This window comes from Corvus moneduloides, chromosome 22 (assembly GCF_009650955.1).
Source record: "Corvus moneduloides isolate bCorMon1 chromosome 22, bCorMon1.pri, whole genome shotgun sequence".
NCBI classification, from domain to species: domain Eukaryota; kingdom Metazoa; phylum Chordata; class Aves; order Passeriformes; family Corvidae; genus Corvus; species Corvus moneduloides.
The window spans coordinates 43,972-67,701 of record NC_045497.1 but is presented as its reverse complement, the minus strand read 5'-3'; the positions used below and the strand labels follow the sequence as shown (position 1 = coordinate 67,701).

The 23,730-nt window shown below is 44.6% G+C and overlaps 1 long non-coding RNA gene across 1 annotated transcript; it reads left to right on the top strand.

Moving 5' to 3' along the window:
* The first annotated feature begins 3,230 nt into the window (after positions 1-3,230).
* Positions 3,231-16,664, top strand: LOC116454834. The gene is made up of 2 exons (XR_004244208.1): positions 3,231-3,702; positions 11,614-16,664. It is a non-coding gene; the product is annotated as an uncharacterized LOC116454834 (long non-coding RNA).
* Positions 16,665-23,730: the final 7,066 nt, after the last annotated feature.

Genomic DNA, 23,730 nt, shown 5'->3' with positions numbered 1-23,730 from the left:
CGCCCGGCGCCTGCGGGTTCTGCTCCGCGTCCGGCCCGGCCGCGCTCCCCAGGCGGACTCCCGGTTGCAGACCCCAGGCTGAGCGAGAGGTGGAGGGAGGGCTGTCTAAAGAGCAGTTATTAAGAGATGGTTTAATTAAGCCCACCAGACTTTGAAATCCTTGTACAGAGGAGAGAATACTGCAAGAGATCAGTGCAGAGTAGCTGAATAAGTCAGCCCCACACACATACATGTGAAAAGTTATAATGGCCAAACCAGTTTCGTACAGAATTTACCATCCTGGTAAGGACGAATGCGCACTGTACAGTTTCTCTTACAGGTCTGTGACTCTCCAGCTACAGCAGCCCCAGCACTTTCTCCAAAGATGCACCATCCCCAGAATGACTTTTATTTACAGACTGAGAGTTTTGTTAGTGCCTGAAACAGGAGAAATTAATTCCCTGCAGCTGGCCTGCCCTACTACACCTTGAAAACTGCAGTGCGCAGGGCAGGCAACCGTGCTTGCTCCAGACAGAGAAAGCCTGGCATTAGTTTTTTCCCTGCTGTTCTCCTTATACACCCATGCAATACATAAGACTCCTGGAAGACTCTGGGGGGACCACACCCTCAGGAGGACAGGGGCTTTCAAGTCCATCATGCCATAAGCCCCTGCCAGCTGCACAGCAGCAGCATGAGCACAGGGCTTCAGGTGGGCCTGCAGAGTGCTTAGAGCGGGACTCTGTGCAGGTGGCTGTGCCTCAAACCACCCACAGGACAAACTGATGTGACCCTTTGAGCACCATGGCTTCAAGAGTCATGTTCTGGGATGTGATGATCATTTCCTTCAAGTATTGCACAAGGAAACACCCTCCCTACAGTCTCTCCTCTGCCTACAATTTCCTCCCTTGTCATTTACATGATTGTCAATTCCAAGTACCAGGACAGAGTTCCAGCTAGTGAACCAACCCAGATACTCCTACAAGCTTTCGCTGAGTGTCTGTCACCAGAGGCAGAGGATTAGACAGGATAGTGGTGAAAAGGAAAGGTTATGATCCCGGTCTTTCTCTTGAGTGATACTGGGTCTGTGTTACAGAGGAAGATGGCATTGGAATAGCCTATACTCCAGAAAAGCAGCAGCCGGTCTGGCAACCTGAGCTCAGGAAAGAGCCAGGACAGGAAGAGCAGGTCAGGAAGCAGATGCAGCGGCAGAGCAGCTTAGTTTAGATGGTGCATGCCCACTTTTCTGGGATGTGTCAGGCCCACACAAAGGGCAATAAGCAGCAATGCCTGGGGCAGCATGCAGGGATCAGGATTTCTTTCTCAGGATTCTTGCCAGGCACAGGAATGGGCCAGGAACACCCAGACCAGGTATTTCAAATCTGCTGTTGAATTTTCCTAGTGCTTCATAAGCCATGGATGAGACGGAGAGAAGAAAGGCAAGACCAAACATTGCAGAGAACATTTTACAAAGGCCTCGGATCTCCGTATCTCAAGGTCCAAGGGCTACAAACTGGCAAGATGTTGGCAAAATATGGCCTATAGTAACATCCCTTCCCCCCTGCCTGATCTGGAAGCTTTTCAGCAGCCCCATTCTTCCCCCTGAAGACCACACAGATGATCTTGCGGACCCTCAGAAAGGCAGCCTTCCCATCCAAAGCCGAAGTGCCCACCATGCAGGGTGAGGCAGGAGGTGGTTCCCAGGCAGATGCCCTTGCTTGCTTTAGGCATGGCCCCACAGCCTGTGGATGTGCTCACTGCCATCAAAGGCAGCCCCACCTTGGGGCTAAGCTTCAGAGCACTTCATCAAGGCCCACATCTCCAAGGTTAATGACTGCCTGCACTAGGATTTCTCCTTTATCCCAAGATCATCCCAATGCATATTTCACATCCACGTTCTGCTGAGCTCCATTCCTGCCTACATCTATGAGTTCATGCCTTTCTTACCCATTTCTACTCCTGGCACCCCATCCAAGACAACTCTCTTTTTTCTTCTGCCACACCTACCATACATTTGTCTCTATACCAAGGGTGGCATTGCAAGACAGTCCCCAAGCATCTATGCCACGACCTAATTGTTCCTGGAACTCCACCTCTTCCAGGAGGCCTGTGTACATGCCATTCTAATAGTAAACTTTCCCACAATTAGTGGAGGTGTTGGCATCAGGAGCATAGCACAAACCACAAGGTGTGGACAAGCCATCCCTGGAGATGGGAGTAGTGCAGCTGAGCCACCTTGGGATCAGGCAAGGTAGTCACTTCTCTCTCCCTATCTTCCATTGTTCAATTTTGGAAAGAAACTGCTTGCACCCTGCTGGTCACTGCTGGTCACACCAAAGAAAATTGCTTCTCCTGGATTGAGAGTCTACCCTGGGAGAGTTTTCCATACACTTTACACTTAAGGATTGACAGTGTGGGATGTTGCATATGTTATATTATCCCCAGTATGTAGAGGAGAATATGGAGACTGAGATTTGCCTACTAAGTTTTAATATCAAAGAAGAAAAGCACCCTGTGCTCTAGGGGCAGGCACATGGAGCATCAGGCTGGGTGGTTTAGAGTCTAGAGCTGATTCATGAGAGCCAAGCATGCAGAAAGCATTACAAAAATCCTCAACGTTATTTCAGGCAATTAATGTGTTTGCCTTCTCCTCCTCCAGCTTCACTGCCCTTCTCCCGGGTCCCTCCTAGGTGCTGAGACTGACCACCTCCCCTTGGTGTGCACAGGGAGCACCACAGATCTGTGATGTCCCAGCACTTCACTGCTGAGACTGCAGCAGAGCAAGGCAGAGTGATGCATGGGGACAGCGCTCAATACATGTATAAATAATCACCTCTTCTGTGCCCTGCAAGAGAGTGTGACTTCACAGTGATGTGTGTGAATGTCACATAGGCCCAAGAAGAGCTACTGCTTTGACTGCTAGCTTGGTTTCTGGGGGGCTTTCTTCTTCTTTGCCCTTCCTCCAGAGCCAAGGATCAGTGTAAGAGGCTGTACAGGTTGCTGCCCAAAGACACAGCAGTACTTTACTAAGACATGTCCATGCAGTTGATGGTTCTCAGCCATCACACTGCAATGGATTCTCCACATACATCTACAGACCGCAGAGAACCACGTTCTTCTTTCTCCCAGACTTAGTGACAGATTAAGTCACTTCAGCCTCCTGCTTGACTGGATCCCTGGAGTCCTGACATCCCAGTCTGTGCACACTAATGAAGCAGTATAGAAAAGGACTGTACCACATTCTTCTGGGAAGCTTTTTCCAGGGCAGATGAGGCACAGAAACATTGTCCCCAAATTGGGTGTGCCTAAATTACAACACGCTGAAGCGTTCTGTGGACTGGTAGATCAGTGAGTGGCAGAGGACTGGCCCCAAGTTTGGGTTAGCACCCAAACCACAAAGCAGTGACAGATGTACATGAAGACTGGGACACCTGGCTGGGTCTGACCCCCATGAACTTCACAGCAATTTGTCTCATGCTGTGCCAGACCTTTGCTTAATGTGGTCATTCTTCTCAGCTGAGCCCACACTGACATTGCTGTACTGCGTCCCTTCTTGAGCCTGCGCTGAGACATCGCTCCTGTGTGGACCTGCTCTATGTGCCACAGACTGAGGGTCCCTCTGAGGCAAAACCTTCCAAGTGCCCTGGAGACACCAAGCTGGACACAGTCATAGTCAAGTGACACTGTGTGCTCCACGTTCAGCAGAGGATCAGATCAGAAAATGCTGTAAGTCTCCTTTATTGCTTTCTATGCATCTCACCAAATATTCCTAGGCATTTGCTGTGCGCTGTCCTTGCTGTTACCTTAGAGCTCCAAGCATTGGCTCTCCTTCACTCCCCACCACTGACACATTCGGTTTCTTTGCAGGTCAAAGAGAAAGGTGAGCAGAAAAACTGTACCTAATTACCTGTTAAAGTATTGTGACAGAATAGGGAAAGGGTTAGTATTGAAGCATGAGAGGTACTGTAAGATAGAAAAAGCTTTGCCCCAATTCGCTATTGCCCCCCATTCTTTTTTTAAGGGGTATTTCATGAGTGAGATTTCCCCCACATCCTCTACGGGCAACACATGCCTGGCTCACCTCATTTACTCAGCTAGAGCATGTTTTATTAATCTGGAGTCTCAACAAGGTCCTTTAGTTCTATTAATTTATTAATATTGCTAATTAAATATCATATTCGCAAATGTAAATTTCCTAATAGTGTCCCTTCCATTTTCAAATTTAAAAAAAAAGAAAAAGCAGCAGCAGCTTGTTATGTTAGTCAATTGAAAGCAATTCAGGCTAATCAGGATAGCGGGGCTGTCTTGTGTCTGTAGAGGGAGGGCCACCGTCAGTTTGCTTTGGGGCAAATATCCACCTTCTACCGAGAGCTTTAACAATTAGATTTCGAAGCAGGTACAAAATTATGTGAGTGGAGTAAATGGAGGGGGGTGGGAGAAGGGGAAAGCAGAGAGTTTGGTGTATGTGGGAAGAGGGACCAGGAAAAAAAACCTTAACAACTGGCACAGCAGAATTGATGAGGGTCGGGGGCACCCACATAGCCAGAGCCCAGGACCAGCACTGGTGTAAGAGAAAGCATAACTTAATAGGCACCCAGGAAGCCTGGGAAGTGGCTGGTCCTGTGTGGAAAGGGTCATGGGAGGGGACTGGTCCCTCTGGAGGGGACTGGTCCCTCTGGAGAAATGCAGTTGATGAGGGAGGTCCAGCATCTGATTTGTATTTTGCACGTTTTCCCTGCTGACACTTTCAGCTATGTATTTTTATATATATATATATGTTTGGGAAGATGTGATAATCTGCGCATTGGGATGACTGGGCTGGTGTTGCATTAAGGAAAGTTTTAAAAATACATTATATTGTTTTTAATATTAATGGTAACGACAGGGGCCTGTTCGTTATCTTTCCTTTTGTTATGAGCTCTGTAACCTGGGGATGCTGTGGCAATGTAAAAGGGATAATGCAGTGGTACTCCTCAATTTAGTTCTGTTCTAAAATTCCATCCTTCTTAATATTTATGATCAGAACCCAGAAAATAACATGTAGTTACCTTTTCTCAAAAAGTTTATCAAAAGCGTACAAACCTTTTCTTGCACCCATTGTGCAAAACGGACCTCAGTAAAAAAATCCTTATACACATTGTATGGATGGAGAAACATAGGCCCAGAAAACAAAATACAAGTCTTAAGGTTATTGCTGAATGTCTCTTCAGATCCCAGCCCTCTCCCTAGGTTAAATGCTAAACCATTTGCAGAAAGGCACAAAACAATACATTATGAGAAATTTGGGTGCAGAACATGGGCCACCTAGTATTTCATCCCTTGCTTTAAATGCTAGACTGCCCTAGCCCAAAGCATGAAAATAGTTAGAAGGGTACACACCGAAACAGGGGAAAATACAGCTCTCTCCAGGAAGGTAATTTTTTTTCTGTACACAGAAAGAATTCCCAAATGAAAATCCACTGATGACTCCAAGATGCCTAAATGAGTAACAGCACTGACCAGGTCAAAAGCAGATCCATTGCAGCTGAGAGCTGGAGGGTGACACTCCCTCAGATGCAGACAGACCTGTTCCTTCTGAGACAAACAGGAAAATAAGGTCCCATTCCCGACACCTGTACTGAATCCTAGCAGCTGTCCAACTCTCGCTGCTGTGTTGCATGTCCATGCACCAAGGCTGGTGAAGGGCAAATGCTTTGCAACCTGGTTGGGCTGTTTAACCAGAGTGAGGGATATGTCATGTGGAGGGGTAGGTCTAAAAGGGAAGAGAAGGCATTTTGCTGCAACAAAATGCCTTTTCAATCTCCCACAGAGAGCAGAGACAACACAGAAAGCCCCGGGCTGAACTGGAAGGAACTGGTTCTTGTCACCTCACACACACTGGTCTTTTGGCTGTTAATGATCTCTGTTGATGCAAACATCATTTCCTCTGCATCCTGGCATGTATAATTGAGTGGGTTTGCAATGGGGAGACAGCACTCCACCTTCCCAGTCAGCACCTACTAGTAAGCAGCCTAATATCAGCTCAAGAAATGTTGCCAAGGTATCGGCTTCTGATGCCGTGTTATCGCTCCAGTTTGAGAAAGTATAGAGCTCACCTCCTCATGCAGACATAATAGGAGAGGACATCACCTTAATTCCACCTCCATTAGACCTCAGAGAGTTGACTGTGACCCCCCTGACCTCATCAATATTCAAAAGCTTAACAAAAAAAGGCTATAACTGGGGAAGTCAGAAATAATGTAATGCAGTATTGATTATTTTATGGTACGATTAGGTGTAATTACATCTCTCAAATTTTATTTTAATGTTACTTTATACTACTTTTAGCCTTTTAAAATTATCCAAAACATCTCTGTTTAATGGAATGAACATGCCTTCAATTTAAATGTGAAACAGTCTTTTTCTGCTAAAGTGTGACCTCAATATATTTGAAAACATAAATTACTGCTATGTATAAACCATAAAAAATGAATGATGAATTTAATTCTGGTGAAGCGTGAGGGACTAGGAATGCAATGGGGAAATACTGTTTATCCAGAGGAGAGCGGACAGCCCAGGTGGAGAGAAGGAGGCAAAATATGACCTTCTCTAACACTGAATGGGACATGTCATACAGAGGATTTGACTTTGGACTTACAGACCAAGGGCAAAAATCATTTATTCCCTGGATCAAGTCCTCAGCTGGCCTTGATCAGCATAGTTTCATTGCAATCAAAGGCATGATACTGATTTACGTCAGTGGAGATTTTGGTCCCCTGTATTTTCTTGGTACTTGATTCCCTCCAGCTTTTTTAGATGTGCAGAGACGAATGTTCCAGCCAGAGACCCACAGGGTAACCTCCTAACTCATCATCTTTCAGACCTCTTTGCACTGCCAGACTAGTGTAAAAGGACCTTTGCATAAACAGGAACAGGGCTGTAAGAACCAACTGAACCCTCCTGTCTCTCATTTGCCAGTATCACCTCACCCATTATTAGAACTAATTACATTCATTACTGGGATCTAGGAGCCTTAGTCTCGAACCAGAGTTCCATTACTAAAGATATGAGACAGCTGAGTGTCCCTACTCAGCCTCTGCTCAGAGCCTTTTCTAACACACCAGTGTTTTGATCCGTGGGCGTTATCACAAGAGATTTATTAATAAATTATGATAGGCCAAAACTGCTCCCTCGGTGGCCACAGACAGATGATTTTTTCCTCTGGGACCCTTGTTTTAAATGGAAACTATGCCTGAACTTCTCTGCTGGACTTCAGCAGTGCTATCAAGTCCTCTGAGCACTTATTGTGCAAGTGTAAGTTCAAATTTCATCTTGATAGCAATTCCTATTTCCAACACAAACATTTCCTTTTTTTTACCTCTTAACATGCAGGTAGGGAAGAAAGTATGCTGTCACCCGTAAGTGTATATAACAGTTTGAGTTTATGCTTGAGGAAAGGAGAAGCAGGGTTGCCAGAAGGGTCACCGATAATGGTCTTAGAGCTCCTTTGGGCCAGTGTGAGTGACAGACTATTAAATTAAGGCAATTTTCATATTAGTTCCTTCCCCACCTCTTGCCTCTCACCCACTGAAATCATTTAAGCCTAAGCTTTCTGTATCACTGGGGGTTATAAAGAAGGTGTGTAGGAAGAGAAATTAGAAAGACAGACAATTGAAATGTAACTGTTGGAGAATCTCAGCTTCTGTGCTGATGTATTCCATACATTATTCACAAATGGAAAAATCCCTATACATTCAAGTATCAAATATCTGAGGAGAGTTATCCTCCACTGCATCTCTTGGCTGCACACTATGAAGGGCATTGCCCACTGGGCTGGACAGAAGGCTGGATGCAGTTAGTGAGTCATTTTGGCTGGGCATTCTTTGACCCCTGAGGTCAGTGGCCAGCAGCTCCCAACAACCTGCACTGTTAGGTACATCTTGCCTGAGCACAGGCTTTCAGGGCTAACTCAGAATTCTGTAAAACCTTATACCAGATTGGAATAAGTTCCTTTGGAGGAGAATTAGAAAGGGAACAGGTCTTACCACAGAATAAATACAGCTATGTTCTTTTAACCTGCAAAGATAACTTAAGGCAAAAGTCTGTAAACTGTGTCAGTTGTTGAGAAAATATGGGAAACAAATTTATTCACCTGAAACAATATAACGTGGGGAAGCTCTGTACTGCTGAATGGTTTATTCAGTACATTTCAGAGAAAGGAGTAAGTAAGACCTTAAGTAAATTATCCATGTGTGTAAGCACTTCATATTCTGCTTTGATTTTCCTTCTGTTGATAAAAGAAGCCCTAGGTAGTTCTAGGCTGAGGAGACCATCAGGATATGATATGCTACACCATCTTACATGGCAGCTCAGAGAGATCTTCTACCCTGAAAAGTGCTTGTGGACTGCCTTTTGACAGTCTAGAACAAGCCCTGATCTTTTTAGCCTATTCTACTGCACTTCAGCTCAGAGGAGCAACTTTAACAACACTTATAAAAGGCTAAGTTCAGCCTCAGCAGCAGCCTAAGGCCAGTTCAAATACCAAATCAATTCACTTGTAGGAAAAATCAGAGCAGATTGAAGTCTTACAGCAGAAAGCTGACACCAGTAGAGATCTATCTGGTAGGCTGTTCTGAAGGAGCTGCAATTTTAAACATTAATCCACAAACCATTATGTAAATGTCTTAGGTGGGTTTTCCCTGGCACAATTGGATCAGCTCCAGTCAAATTGTGCAAGTTTATGGAGAATACAAAAGTGGTAATTTTACTTAAGTGAAGCAAAGGAACTATCTAGTCTGGCCAATTTCTGAACTTGAGCATCTTGAAACTCATGTACCCCCTCTTAGCTCCTCTTCAAACTGAGAATACGATAGCTGTGTGAAGTGGTAATTGTGGGGATCACTCCTGATAGCTTTGTAAGGCTGTTCTTTGTCCCAGAACTATTGATACGGATTTACCATGAAGGACCTGCCTGTTTAATCCACAACTCTTCAAAACACCTGCCAGCAGTTCAGTGAATTCAGCAGCCAAACATCCCAGGATGCTCATCATCTGGAGCTGCTGATTTGTTGCTATCCATTCTTTCAAGTGTTCCCTTATCTGCTTTACATCAACAGCCAGGGTGCCAAGATGCTCATTACTTCCTAATGGTCCATATTCCATTTCTGTATTTTTCTTCTTAAAGACCAATTAAAAAAAAAAAAAGTTAAGTAGCTCAGCCATTTTAGAATCACCATTGATTCCAGCTCCCTCCTAATTTATTAATGGGCTTACCCTCTCTATTGTATTTCTTTCCCCTGATATACTTCGAAGAGCTCTCATTATTTATTGTAGCCTTTTGGGCCAACATCTACTCCTTCTGCTTCCTACCTGCACTGAGAGCTGGAAAGGTTTCTCCATTTGCCTGTTGGCTTCTTCCCCATAGCTGGATGAATTCAGACATCTAAAGGTTTTCAAATTTGAAAATGGAGGAAGTTCTGTGTCATTCCTATTCAAGTCACACCAACTCCAGCAAGCCTTGGAGATTAGAAATTGCACAAGTGAGCATGTTCTAGTATCTGAAGAGCAGGAAAATGATACAGTATTTTAGGAGCAGTCTATCTAAAACAGATTCTGTTACCATTACAAGGGCTTTGAAGAAAAAGCACAAGAAATCTGACAAAATTGGACTAAAAATAATTTGAGTCTCCCCAGAAGACTCTACCAGCTCCAACCAAAACAATCAAGTTCAGCATTATAAAGTTTCCAAGGGAGCTGGGCACATAATTTCCCTGTTTTTTCTCTGCACTTTGGGAGAATCTCCGCCTGTGAGGATAGGTGCATTGGCTTCTAGGATTTACTGGATTTTCTTTCTTTTCAGGTAAGCAAATTATTCATAAGACTGAAGTAGGGAAATCCACTCCTTCCTGGACACAATCAAGTTTCCCATCAATTCGGCAAATTGACATGAGGTTTAACATTTTCCCACTTACGTTGCCAAAAGTACTATGAAAACAGTCCCTCAAATTAATATCCAAACTAACCTTGCCCTGTAAAGCAACTTAGGGAAAAGCTTTAGAAGGTAAAATTACTAAAAAGTTTTACCAACAATAGAAAATCAGCCAAATAAAAAAACAGTTTTTAAGATTAAGGAAGGGCTGTCTTCAAACAAAGTGTATCACACAGACAGGCACTGAGAGAACACACAGGTCAGATTAACATTCACAAGCCCATTCTAGAGAAAAATTATTTCTGCAAAGATTTCAGGTAAATGTTTCTAAATTTCCACATTGTAAAGTAAATGAAGAGGAAGAGGATGTTTATGAAGGCACAAATAAAAGGTGTAGGTGTGCACAAGTGCAGATGTATGTACACCTGTGTGCAGCAGAATGTTTCTGCATAGGTGCATGTGCGTACACGAAGAGATTAGCTGTGCTTTCCCATTGGTCTTCTTCTACCCTTAGTGTGCAGCAGTGACAGAAAAGGCTCTCAAATGGCCTTTGACCACCACACAACCAGTCATGCCAGGCTGTGTACAGACTCTGCTCTCATCCTGACCCAGATTTAGAGCAAAGTGATAAATAGTAACTTGCAGTTATGTTTACTGACAGTTTTATCCAGCATTTTTGAAGTTTCATCTGCAGAAGCATGGGTGTAATCCAGTGAGCAGCAGTGTTAATCCCAAGGGAATGCCAATCCCTGGGGATAGCCAAGGCCCTGCTTTCTGTTTAACGAATGTGCAGTGACTGGTTAGTCAAATTGTGTATCTGCATTTCCTGTGAATATCCCTGACCATCTATTCCCAGCTGTGTCTTCTATTTAAAGTTGGCATGATGCACGCTCAGAGACATCCCAGATGTTCATCCCTAGCAGGGAGTACAAATATCAGTTCTCCTGAGATAATTCAGTTTATCTATTATCAAAATCTGTAGCACAGTAGCACCTAGATATCATGCAATGCTGAATGGACGCATGCTAAGAGGCAGCTCCTGTCCAGAAAAAGAGAAGTCTGAACAAACAAACACACAGAGGAGGAAAACAGAAGCACAGGGATAGAAAGCCTCCTTCCCCCTGACCAGACACACACAGCATGCCAATGGTTGAGCTGCTAGGGCAGAATTCCTGATCCCAGAATCCACAAGTATACCATGAACAGCTAAAGGCTTGAGTAGCGCTCTTTGGGTAGACACTCAAAACTCATTACTGAACAGGACAGATCACCAGCTTCCCTTCCCTGATGCTTCTGTTCTTTACTGTATCAGCACTGGATGGCACAGAAATTCCAAATATAGCAGCTCAGGAATCTCTTGCCTATTCCCTACTTGCCAGCAAAAAAACTTGTTTTGATATTTGCAGGAGCGAATTAATTTGGTATTCCTGATAAGATCTCAGACACACCCCAATGACACTTACACCCACAGACACAGAGGCTGATAACATCATCAGCTGACTTCTCAGCTCAGCAGCAGTCTTTTTCACCCGTTTCTACGATTATGAAATACATATTTTGTGTGGCTGGCTAATGCCAAAGTTACAAAATCCATGTAATTAAGATTAATTTAAGAGCTGGAGTGGATGAACTTGTGGCATCCACCCATTAATTAAAAGAAACACTTTGAATTTCAAGCGGCTGCCTTAATATTTCACTCTGAGCTGGCACTGTTAACCTCAAATTGGCAGGTGAGATGTGAGTGCCCAGGTGTGAAAGGCTGGGGGCCACTGGTTCGGGAACGCTGCCTGCATCGGGAGACAGGTGCCCTCTTCTGGACGGTGCAAAATACGACCTGTGCGGGCTGCTGGATCCCCTGCTTCCGTGAATACCTGTACATACGCTCCTGGCTAAATGCACACAAGCACAAAACCCAGGTACATAAGTCTGTGTAAATGTATATATGACACACATCTTTCTGATGACCCACATAAATTGTACGTAGATGGTTACCTGTAATGATGACGTTTGATGTATTACGTGAATGTTTATGGAAGTTTGTGCTTTTTACGACATATGCATATGTGTATTAGTTCTGCAGAAGATTATGTAATGTCCACATGTGCTAGATTTTATGAGCCATGCAAAAACAACACTGAAATGAGTAAGTGTTCAAAGCTGTAGGAAAAGTATTTCAACCGAGTGGAAAAAACAGTGACAAACCTTCTGCACAAGTTTATATGGATGGCTTTGTAGGTTCTTTAGGGGTCCTGCCTGCTCAGCTCATCTAATCTTTCCATAGAATATGACCATTTTTGTTAACTATCTGCAGTGTCCTAGCATCTAAATTCTTAAACAATCTGACATTGCCTTTGTTGCAGAAACAGGAAGGGAATCTACAAACTGCCCTGAAGAGCTCACAGTTGATGGTATGGAGTGTTAAAACCACACTATATGCTGAAATGTAAAACTTCAGGTCCCAAGATTACCTTTCATTTGGAATGGGTCCATTTACCCCCAGGAATGAAATGAGAAATAACACAGATTTGGAATAACCTAATAATTTCAATTTGACTATGTTGATCACCTCATGCATGCATGGGAATATGAACAAAGATACATAAATGCACCTTGGGACATACTGATGCATATGCACATAAGCACATTAATTCAAAGAGGAAGTTAATTCAATAAGATTATGTACATGCACATAAAGTGTGTCAAATGTCCAAGAATGTGGAGATATGCGTATACATATACAGAAATTGCATTTAGATGACCATAAGAACATGTCTATGAAGTCCCTTAAGCAAACTTGTCAGAGAAGACACAGACTCTGTGTAAACAGCTGGAAAGATAGTTAAGACCAAATGTTTTTTCGTACTGTCATGTTACAAAAAACTTAAGAATCTCTTCATAATCCAGATTTTCTCTTGGATTCTCCAGCTGCCGAGTCTAGTTGTTTTATGTATTTTTTATAATATGAATTGCTCTCATGCAAAGGCGTAGTTTTAATTCATTCAGAACAAAATCTCTCCCTCTTCTCTTTATGATGGGGGAAAAAACTTCAGCACAGCAGGCTGTTGTTTTCAGCACCTCCTGTTGGGTGCACTTAGACTGGTCTCTTCAAATATATCCCATAATTTAACCCACAGCGGTGGCTGAAGTAGAGATCAATAAGTCCCTCATAACAGCTTCTGCTGGATGAGATGTAAACCAGCCACTGTCTTTCTACCTTATTCTCTCTATCATTCCATCAGCACTCAGCGCTGAGTACAAGGCTTTGATCAAACTAGTAGTTTCCCTTCCAGACATCACCATGATCCATATCCAACTATCCTTCAGCAGGGCAGGCTCCGACACCCCTTATTAGTAGCTTTGTATTTGCAGAATTGTGGCAAGTACAGGCTGGATAAGAACTTGCATATGTTTAATAAAATCTAAATAACTGAGCAAGTCCTGGATCTAGTTTAGTTTACAGACTGGCTATTCCCAATCCTATATACCCTTCCTTATTGCCTCTCCTGACATCCTGATCAAGAGAAGCAATCCGATCACTTACATTTCTGATACTAAAGCAAGTCACAAACAAACAAAATAATCAGATATAATAATAATAATAATAATAGTCAGACAGGTATAACCTTACCTGTCTATGAAAGGCAGCCACATCTGGAGTGCAGTATAGCAAATGTTCAGAGCATGGCAAAACTGCAGTCCAGTGTATCTGCAAGGGAAAGGAAGAATTCAATTAACGTGTTGTCCTGTACCAACTCTAAATCAATTAACAGATTTTATTTTTAAATAGGTACATCTGTAGTTTTACAGCTTATGTATGAAAGCAGGCTAGGAGTGAGAGGACTTGTCTGATATTAACAGCAAGCAATCCAATAGTCGCTAAAAGTAGAATCTAGAATTAAGCAACACTGCACTGTCTGTATTTCCAGCACCTCTGCTCAGTTATGCTTAAGAGAACAATGAGATCTTTAACAAGCAGAGATGGCCAGGAGGTCACCCAATTGGGCCTGCAGAAACTGGTATAACTAATAACCAACACAAGTTTCCATGGTGAGGATTATAACATAGCCACCTCCTCTGACATGAGCAGATCTCTGCCCTGCTGATACGCACAAAGCCTACCTGCACCTGAGACCAGGGCATGGCAGCAGATTTCGAGGTGTCAGTGTACTCTACATGTGTTCTCATTCTTGGAGAAAATGTTCATGATTATTTCATTTTGTGGCAGTAATGGAAAATACATTTTAGTGCTTGTGTCCTGCATTTGCAATTCATGTTCCCATACATGATTACATTAAGTCTGTGTTCTGTCATTTTTGATGAATGTAGCTTGTTTTCTGTAAAAAACAGACTCTGGGATGGAAAGTGACAGAAGTGAAGCTGTAACAAAGGATGATCAATTTTTTATGGCCAGCACCAAATGCAGGGAAAGTCGCTGAATGTCTCTCTGAAGTTGGGACTCTTCAGTCATAGGCTGAAGTATGACCCATTCCTGTCACCATACTGTTTCTGGCAGTCACAGGGCAGCAGTGGCTAATACTGCTTTCTTCTTTTGCCAGAGTTGATAGCTTTTCATTAACAGGTCAGTGTGGCTGAGAGCAATTTGGCCTCTGCAAACAAATGTACACAGGTAAAGAGTGAGCAGCAAAGCAGAGAGCAGTGGGTCAGTTTGATTCACTTATTAGCACAGTAACATCTCTGATCCTCTGGTGTGTCATGCTGAAAAACTAGCAGAGACCCCTGTCTCTCCCAAAGTCAAAAAGCAAAGAAAAAGGAGGAGAAGAAAGGCATGAAGAAGAGAAGTGATTTGCTCAAAGATAACTGTTGGAGGCTCCATTGGAGAGTATGAGGAGAGCTGGACTAAAGGTGACAACCCAAAGGACTTACTCAACAGTGACTTCAGACTCGAAAACCAGAGTAATGCATAGGCTGGAGCTTTTAGCTGATCTTATTCAGACTGAGACCTCAAATAAAAAATATTGATCCCATGTATTTGTGGGAATATAGGGTTCTACTGATGGCAGAACCATTAGGCTTGTGTGTTGTTTCTGTTCAGATGGTCATGAGTCAGATCTTGACCTCTGAGACTCATCAATAACCACCCTGGACCTGGGGAACTGACACAGGAGTTTTCCTGCTTCAGGAAAGCTGAGACTAAAGCCTCTTGACACACAACTCAATCTTACTCTGCTATCCAAAATTCTGACTCAGGCTACAGTGGAAGAAGTTGTAGGGCTGCTGGATTTGCTTCTGCCCCCCTCTTCCGGGACATGTGCTCACCATAAGCAGATGGTTTCAGAGATTAAGTTCTAAGGGGGCATTAGCAGGAATATCTGCACACAGCACTCCAGCAGCTGCCTGTGCTCACACCTGTTCTAATTTTCACAGCTTTCAAAGAAACAGTGTTCAAGGCTTTTTTGCCCTTTCCTTTTTAGGAAAATAGAAGCTTTGAGGCCAAATGCAGAGCCAGCTTCTACATGCACTCAGGGTTTCTTCCCTTTGCAAACAGATCCCCTGGAGCTTCACCTCAGTCCAGATTTTTAGCTATCATAGTCAGGTTCTGAAAGAGAATGCAGCTATTTCTCCAATCCAGAAATTACAATAACAAAGAGAGATGCACCTTAGGTAGAAGTCAAAAGCCCTTATCACAGAAAAGGAAACTCACAACTGTTGCTGGGAACAACTGTTCTTTACTTTTCAGTACTAAAATAAAAATTATTGGATCACAACTGAAAGACTAAGGGACCCAACCTTCACACTTCAGTGTATTTCTTTGGTCATGTTTCTTCTAGTCATCAAATTTAATTCAGAGAGATCAATAAGAAAAGTGGCAGCAGGTAGCACTGGGGACTCTAATGGTGGTCTCCTGCTGCTGGGCACGTGGTTAAAGAATATAACCCCAGGTTCTGTGCTACCGAGAATGGTGTCTTGTGTCATGTGGCATCTGAAGCTGGAGATGCTGAGCTTGAGTCACTTTCTGCAGGAAATGGGAAAGGGATCTTCCTTCGTAAGAGGAATTTAGGCATAATGTAATCTGGCGCCGGGAAATGCAGCCAGCCCATAAAAATAACAAAAACATCATCAGCAAAGCAGCCATGCTGGAATTTCTCCTTGGTTTAGCCATACTCTCCAGTTGCTTGCCATCAAAAAAGTAGGTATTTCACAGCCTACTGTGCTATTCAAGTTGCCACAAAACAGCAGAAAAACCTTACATACGTACAATAATGACCACTTTATTCATTCAGGTGTACCTGTCTGTGGGAAGCCAGAAGATGAGGAGCTCTTCTTGAGTGTTCATGATGTATAAATAGAATTCCTAGTACACATAAACACTTACAAATGCACCTAGTGCTCCTTAGAGCAAAAGCATTTATGTGCTTGGATGCACGTGCTCCCTGCTATTGCTGTTCATAGTCTGTGCATGGTAGTGCTGCAAGTTCTGGCTCCTGTTCCAATAACTGAAGCAAGTCTAATAACAGTCAGAAACTCAATCTACTGAGCAGCGGTATGTCTATCACCACGTTTGGAATCAAAGATGCTTATCCAAAGTGATCCACAGACCTTTTTTCAGACCCAGTGTAACACCCACCCTCTTTTACAACAGCCAACAGAGGCTGTCCTTGGTCTTCACTCCCTCTCCTACCCAACATGATGCAGTGAGGTATAAACATGAAAGGGGTGCTACTGGTAGCCAAAAACATTCTAGGCAAAGGCATGAGTATCAAATAAGAAAAAAAAAAGGAGCAGAAATGAGAGAAAAGAGAGTGGGAATAGGACAGAAAACCAGAAGAAAAGCAAAGATTCAGAGAGGATAAAAATTTAGTGTTCACACAGTCAGAAAAAAGGAATGAATGTGGAGAGGGCAAAGATGGTCAAAGATGCCCCTTACTTGCCCATGGCATGGTGCCACTGTACTATCCCACTGATCCAAATGCTCCTCACAACTCTGCCAGCAGCACTCATTAGCAACGTGCCATCTGCCTCCACCACTGACAAGGTCCCAACCTTGGAATCAATACAGATCTGTTGGTGACATCTGTTGGGACGGGCCACAGATACCAGCGGCTTTTCACCAAGCACACTTGTTTTAAACAATGCTCAGCTGGTACCCAGTTCAGCTGGTGAGCACTGGGCTGACCCCGTATCCCTCCACTGCCTGCACCCCTTGTGGAAGGGATGCCAGCCGGCTCCCCACCCCAGTCTGCATGGTGGGGGTGCCAGCCAGACACACGTGCCTGCCGCCACAGCCAGGACACCCCACACAGAGGGGGTTCCAGACGGCTCCCCGGGCCCCCCACTCCAGCTGGAACACCTCGCACAGAGGGGCTGTTTTCTGTAAAAAACAGACTCTGGGATGGAAAGTGACAGAAGTGAAGCCGTTACAAAGGATGATCAATTTTTTATTGCCAGCACCAAAAGCAGGGAAAGTCGCTCAATATCTCTCTGAAGCTGGGGACTTCAGTCACGGGCTGAAGTGTGACCCATTCATGTCACCATACTGCTTCTGGCACACTGCTCCTGGCCCACTCCAGCTGTAACACCCCTGCACGGAGCGGGTTCCAGCCGGCTCCCTGGGCCCCCCACTCCAGCGGGGACACCCCGCACGGAGGGGGTTCCAGCCGGCTCCCCGGGCCCCCCACTCCAGCAGGGACACCCCGCACGGAGCGGGTTCCAGCGGGGACATCCCGCATAGAGGGGGTTCCAGCCGGGGGACACCCCGCACGGAGGGGGTTCCAGCCGGGGGATACCCCGCACGGAGGGGGTTCCAGCCGGGACACCCCTCACGGAGCGGGTTCCAGCGGGGACACCCCGCATGGAGGGGGTTCCAGCCGGGGGACACCCCGCATGGAGGGGGTTCCAGCCGGGGGATACCCCGCACGGAGGGGGTTCCAGCCGGGACACCCCTCACGGAGCGGGTTCCAGCGGGGACACCCCGCATGGAGGGGGTTCCAGCCGGGGGACACCCCGCACGGAGGGGGTTCCAGCCGGCTCCCTGGGCCCCCCCCACCCCGCAGGGCCAGAGCGCCACCTGCAGACCACGGGCGCTCCCCTGCGGGCCGGTCCTAACGAACAACAAGAACACGAAGGCTTCGCTTGCTCCCTCCATTTACTGCCACAGGACGATGGTCCTGAAAAGAGAACCGGTTGCAATATGAGCGATATCGGGTATCTTGTCAGGACACTGGAAAATAAATGGAAAGGGACAACCACGTTAGGCAGGACAGGAAATTCCTGCTGCTGTGTCACATGTGGCTATGCAGGGTCTGTGAGCAGGCAAATGTGGAAAACCTTCAATGCTTTTTGCTGCCAGCTTTTCCCCTGAGCACCTGACTGCCTCCTCTGACACCTCTCGGAGAGCTGTTGGGGCTCTTCTGGAATTTGCATATCCATCTGCAAGTCCAAGTCTGGTGCTCATCGAGGTGTGCATTCCCCAACAGCTTCCACCAAGCTGAAATGCTGTATGCCAGTGGACCTCCAACAAGTGCCAACACTCCATTCCCTAACACACAGATCCAGGTGCTCCCTAATACTCTATATGCCTGAAGAAGGAATACATTGAAAAACTGGTGAAATCATGCGATGAACTGCATTTGCCATACACGGTTCCCTTCAGGTAAGACTTTGCTCCTGCTTTTTGACGCTTTGGAGAAGCTCAAAAGCAGCCTAGAAAAAAATCATTAAGACTCTGGATACACCTGCATAATTCTTGCAATAATCTTCCTGACCCTCCCTTGTTTCTTAAACAGAACTTTGCTATCACTTCCTCCCCGCATGAGCAAATGGAAGGTGGGCAATATTTGGTATCAGGATTACAAATGTATTTTGCAGATCAACACAACAGCCCGACAAGAGAGCTCTAGAACTGCTAGAGGTGAAAGTGGCTCTTGCCTACTGAGGAAAGGAATGACTGTCTTACCCTCCCACAGAAATGAATGAACAGACCTTCAAACTGTGGCAGACAGAATGGCAACATCTCCTCTGGGTTAGAGTTTTCTCCCATCAATTACATCTGTTTTATCTAGTCATAGGACTTCACAGCTTTGATTTGATCCTGAGGCAACAGGAGATGATGCTTTGAGAGATGTATGAGATGAAAAGTAGTTCCAATGAAACACAGTAAATTTCTTTAGAAAACAGTTCTAATGAATTTAGGTGAAATAGGGGATATAAGCAAAAACTCAGCCAGATACAGCATTGCCTGGAGGAGTTCTGGCTGCTTGATTGGGGATTGTAAAGGTGAGCAGTCTGTGTGCCTCTCGGCAGACCTTTGCCCTCCCTCCACCATCAGGGTGTACAGATGACGTTAGCCAGGCCACGCTTTGATCCCCGGCCAACAGTGACTCCCAGCCCCTCATGATGATTTATAAAGCGTTGCAAGGGCACTGCGTGACACTGCCAGTGTCACCCAGTGACATGGCCACATCCTCTCCATTGGACACCAGACCTCCACTCCTCTTTTCCCCTACTGGCCATTTCCTCACATCTGATAGCAATGCATTGAACAAAACTGGCAAGCCACCCTCAGGACCAGCAGAGTCAATCCCACACCAATGCCATTGGGATTTACTGCTCTCCTAAGATGTTAGCACTACTATTTTAGATTCCAACGCTATCCTTTTAATATCTCTTTCCATCACGGTCTCTGAGGACACTGGTGAGAGAGAATGGCCATGTAGCCTGGGCAGAGGGATCAGCATTAGGAAATCCCAAAGACCCAGCTCTGTCACTGGGACTCTGCCACTGTCTCCATAATGACTTCAAACACCAGTGCCTCAGCTTCCCCATGTGTAAAATGAGGAGAATGATAATGACCTACCTCAAAGGGTGTGGTTTGCAGATGGGTTAGCGACCAGCACTACAGAAACACCCCCCACCAATAAACAACCCAACCTGGCACTGAAGACACAGAGGGCACCGCATCCTTCCCTCACTGATCCTGCTCGGGAAAAAACTGCTTGCCAGAGCTCTCCTGCCTGCGACTGCGCAAATGACCAGCCAGCTCCATCCTCATCGAACCATCCTGCGTCTATTTGATAAAGACGAATATTGCTTTTTAAATAAATATAAAAACTCCGTTTCCTCCTTGGCGAGTTCATTTTGAGTCATTTTATCTCTCTCCTCCCCCTATATTTTTCCCCAAATAATGTGATTAAGTGAGTCAGCGTTCTGCTTTCCCTGACAGCCTCTGGATTTAATTCAGTTTGAGGACTGCGACCTTTGACTCCTTTTTACTATACTAACCCAGCTAAGAGAACACTTAGCGATTTCTCCGCTTCCTACTGGGAGAGTATCTGGTGAAGGGTGAGGAGGGGGAGCAGGGGTGGAGGGGGGAGGAAGAGAAACAAACTTTCACATAAAATTATGGTATATGGATAATTGAGAAGTTTAAAAACATGAATCTAATTGTGCTGTCCCTTGAGAAGCAGATATTGAGCCATCCTATAAAAGGCTTGGAGTATCCCAATGGTGATTTATTGCTAAATCCTAGTATTTTTCAATACATTATAGTTTTTAAATTGTGTTTAAATTGAGTGTAGAAGAGCAGAGGCCATTAGGAGATGCAGAAATGATGATGATATTTAAATATTCATGCACGCAGTACCTTATTATTGAATCTGAACACTAACAAAATCAATATTAAGTGCGGTTTGACATGAATTTATTTATGAATTTCGACTTTCTAAGTACTGTATTTTTTCACTCAAAAATTGTGAGTATAATGTAGTAATGATATCAAAACAGAGTGTCAGAGAGCATTAGCTGAGGAGGTTATAAACCTCCATATTACAGGGCCCCATATTGCCCTCAAAAGTGCTTAGTGCACAAAACCAAAATGTTGTGGGGGGGTTTTTTTGTGTTTTTCTTTTTGGTTGTTTTTTTTTTTTTTTTTTAACACATAAATACACACACACACACACACTCGCTCAGAAATAGGAAGGAAATTCTCAGTCGGAAATTGCACTGCAGTGGCTTTGATTGCTCTCTGAGCCTGCTTCAGGGACCAGGCAAACTGGGATTTGAAGACTGACAAACCTGAATGGAGTGCTCTGGGCATGTGGTTTGGGAGGGCACTTCGGCACTTTGAGGGAAAGCTGGCAAAAAGAGAACAGCTCACAAGCACAGGGTGTAGCCAGGGTCCCAGCCAAATACATCAGTCTGCACCAAGAACCCACAACTCCTGTCCCACACAGCAGTGCTGGGTCAGTCTCATTGGGACCCCAGAAGGCAACACCAGTCAGTATTCTCATTAAAGGAGTCTGGTGATAAGTTGTGCTCCAATTGGCTAGCAGGTCTGGTAGAGAAAGATGCTTCACTAATGTATGCCAGCAAAGAAAATGGAAACAGCTTGGGAGTCCCTTTTCACAAGCAACATGGTAGATATCTCGAGCAGTTTTCACTCAAAATGGTGCAAATATGAGAAAACTGGCTAGAAATAACCCCCTTAGTTCTCTCAAAAAATTACTTCTATGCTTCTATACTTTAAATGTTCCTTTCTAAGGTGTATCTCAAGCAGGGCACTTGGTAATGAGGTTGGAACTTCCCCAGAAAAGAGATAGACAGCTTTTGAAAGCTTGGAACTTGATGCCACTCATTTAATGACGCCCATGATCATTTAATGGCAGCACTGCAGCAATCCCCCTGCTTCACAGACTCCTTGTCCTTTCAATTTCCACATTGCTACTCCATTACTGTTGCCACCTCTGGACATTTGGTAGGTTTTTTCATGGAGCTATCACTCCCTCCTGCTTAAATGAACAGAGATTTCAGCAGTGGAAGACAGAAGTCTTGTTGGTAATGGGGAGTGGAACAGGAATAATTCAGACTAAAACCTTGACATAAGGGGGCTCAAAGGAGGGGCTTGTGCAGATCTATCTACAGTTAAGTGATGTATATGAAAAGCTACTGCCCTTCCTCCCCTAACAATTAATTTTAAATGTGAGAAGAATTTTGAAGATTTATTTACCATTGACAGGAATCTGGACTGAATCCTCCACATGCCATATTGCACATCCTCCTTTGAGTCCAGCCTTGGTTCAAAATACCATAGAGCCCACAGGAGATCCTCATCTCGCTTCCTTTCTTTAATATAAAACATTCCTCTCCTGGCATCACACCCAATAGAAAGCAAGGGATATCCTTTCTGCTTTGGAGCCATATACCTACAAGTATCATACCACTTCGAGTAAGACAAAACAATTTTGGCAGGTCTCAGTCCAGTCCATTGTCAGAAGCCCACTAGGGGCAGCAACAGATACCATGGGAGCAGGATTTCCTAGTCCTTGCTCTCTGTAGAGACAGATATTGAAACAAAAACAGCATGATCAAAGAGAAACAAAATTCAGTCTTGTCTGATTTTTGATTATGACCAGGAACCAATATACTTACTGAATCCAATGCAAAGCCATACTGCCTTCAGTAACACCACGGCCCGGATATTCAAAGGGTTAGTACTTAATAGGGCTCAAGCATTTCATTTGAAGCTGACTGTTGAAGAGCACAGCCCACCATACTTAAGAGTTTTCTCAGGTCTTTATAATATCAGGTATTGGCAAACAGGAGCTAGGGATGCCAAGCAAACTGTACAGTATAGGAATGGTCTGCAGTCACAAGGGAAACATCTGCTAGGAAGTCTTCTTGGTAAGCCATTCAGCAAAGTGAACAGCGTTCTGCAAAGTACAAGCTGAAGACAATATATCCCTGGAAGTCCTTTTTGGATACAGAATTGCTGCTGAGATTAATCTTTCCTTCCTCCTTATTCTCAGGTTTGCCTCTCTCTTCTGTGCTCATGCTAGCATTTCCCAGTACAGCCTGCCGGGCTCTTAATGGATTGGCAACATTCTTCAGGGATTGGAATTGACAAAGAAACACATGTAACGCATCCCCTCTTGGAAGGGGTTTGATCATAGAGCGCTGACATTATGGCAGATCACACTGCCTACACAGAGGCCGCACATGACAGGGCGAGCAGCAGCTAAAACATCACTCATTAAAATTAATTCTTTTCTCATTTTCATCTTAAAGGGAATGCTCAGATTTTCTGGTCTCAGCTGAGTCTCTGATGGATAGAGGTCTGCATTAACAGAGCCCAGCATATCCCGTTTGACACGGTTTGTGCTCCGCAGAACGGATTAATTCAGTGACTTTTCCAGGAGTAAGAAAGAGCCAAAGACCAGGGGACAGCATTGGAAAAGACTTTGCGGGTCACTCTGAAGTCCCTTTGACTGCATACATCCACGTTGTATCCGCATCTCTTTGTTAAACCTGAAGTGAAGCTGTAGGGTTCCAGGGAACACCCATCCCAAGGAAAGCTCACCATCTGAAAGGCTTGAGACATCCCAATTTGACAAGGAACCAAAACACCAAGAGCATCTGTGTGTCAGAAGATGAAGCCTTGATCAAAATCAGGGAATCACAGCACTGAAAACAGTAAAAATGCACGGAAAAGAATATTTTCTAGCATGTTTGCAACCCTGCAGAGTCAAAGGATGCTACATGGAGAAAAAGGGGGGGGAAACAGAATTTTGTAAGAGTAATGCACAGAACAAGTGATGTGCCAAAGGTATATAAACTTTGCAACAGTTTGGAATCAAGACTGGATAGCGTGTCTGCTAACGAACTGCCTTAATCATGAGCTCTTAGTTCTGAACTCAAAGGGTACCCTTGGTGAGAGATGCAGTATACGGGGCACTTGAGAACACTCAGCACCCAACCTTACTCTAAGTTTTTGGTCAAAACAGACACGTTTTCACCACACTATGGCCTCTCTCAGTGCTACCTCCTGTGGTTAAGGGCAGGACAGTTTAGATGCCTTGGGAGAAGACACCAGACTGAAGTGTCACTGGTCTGAT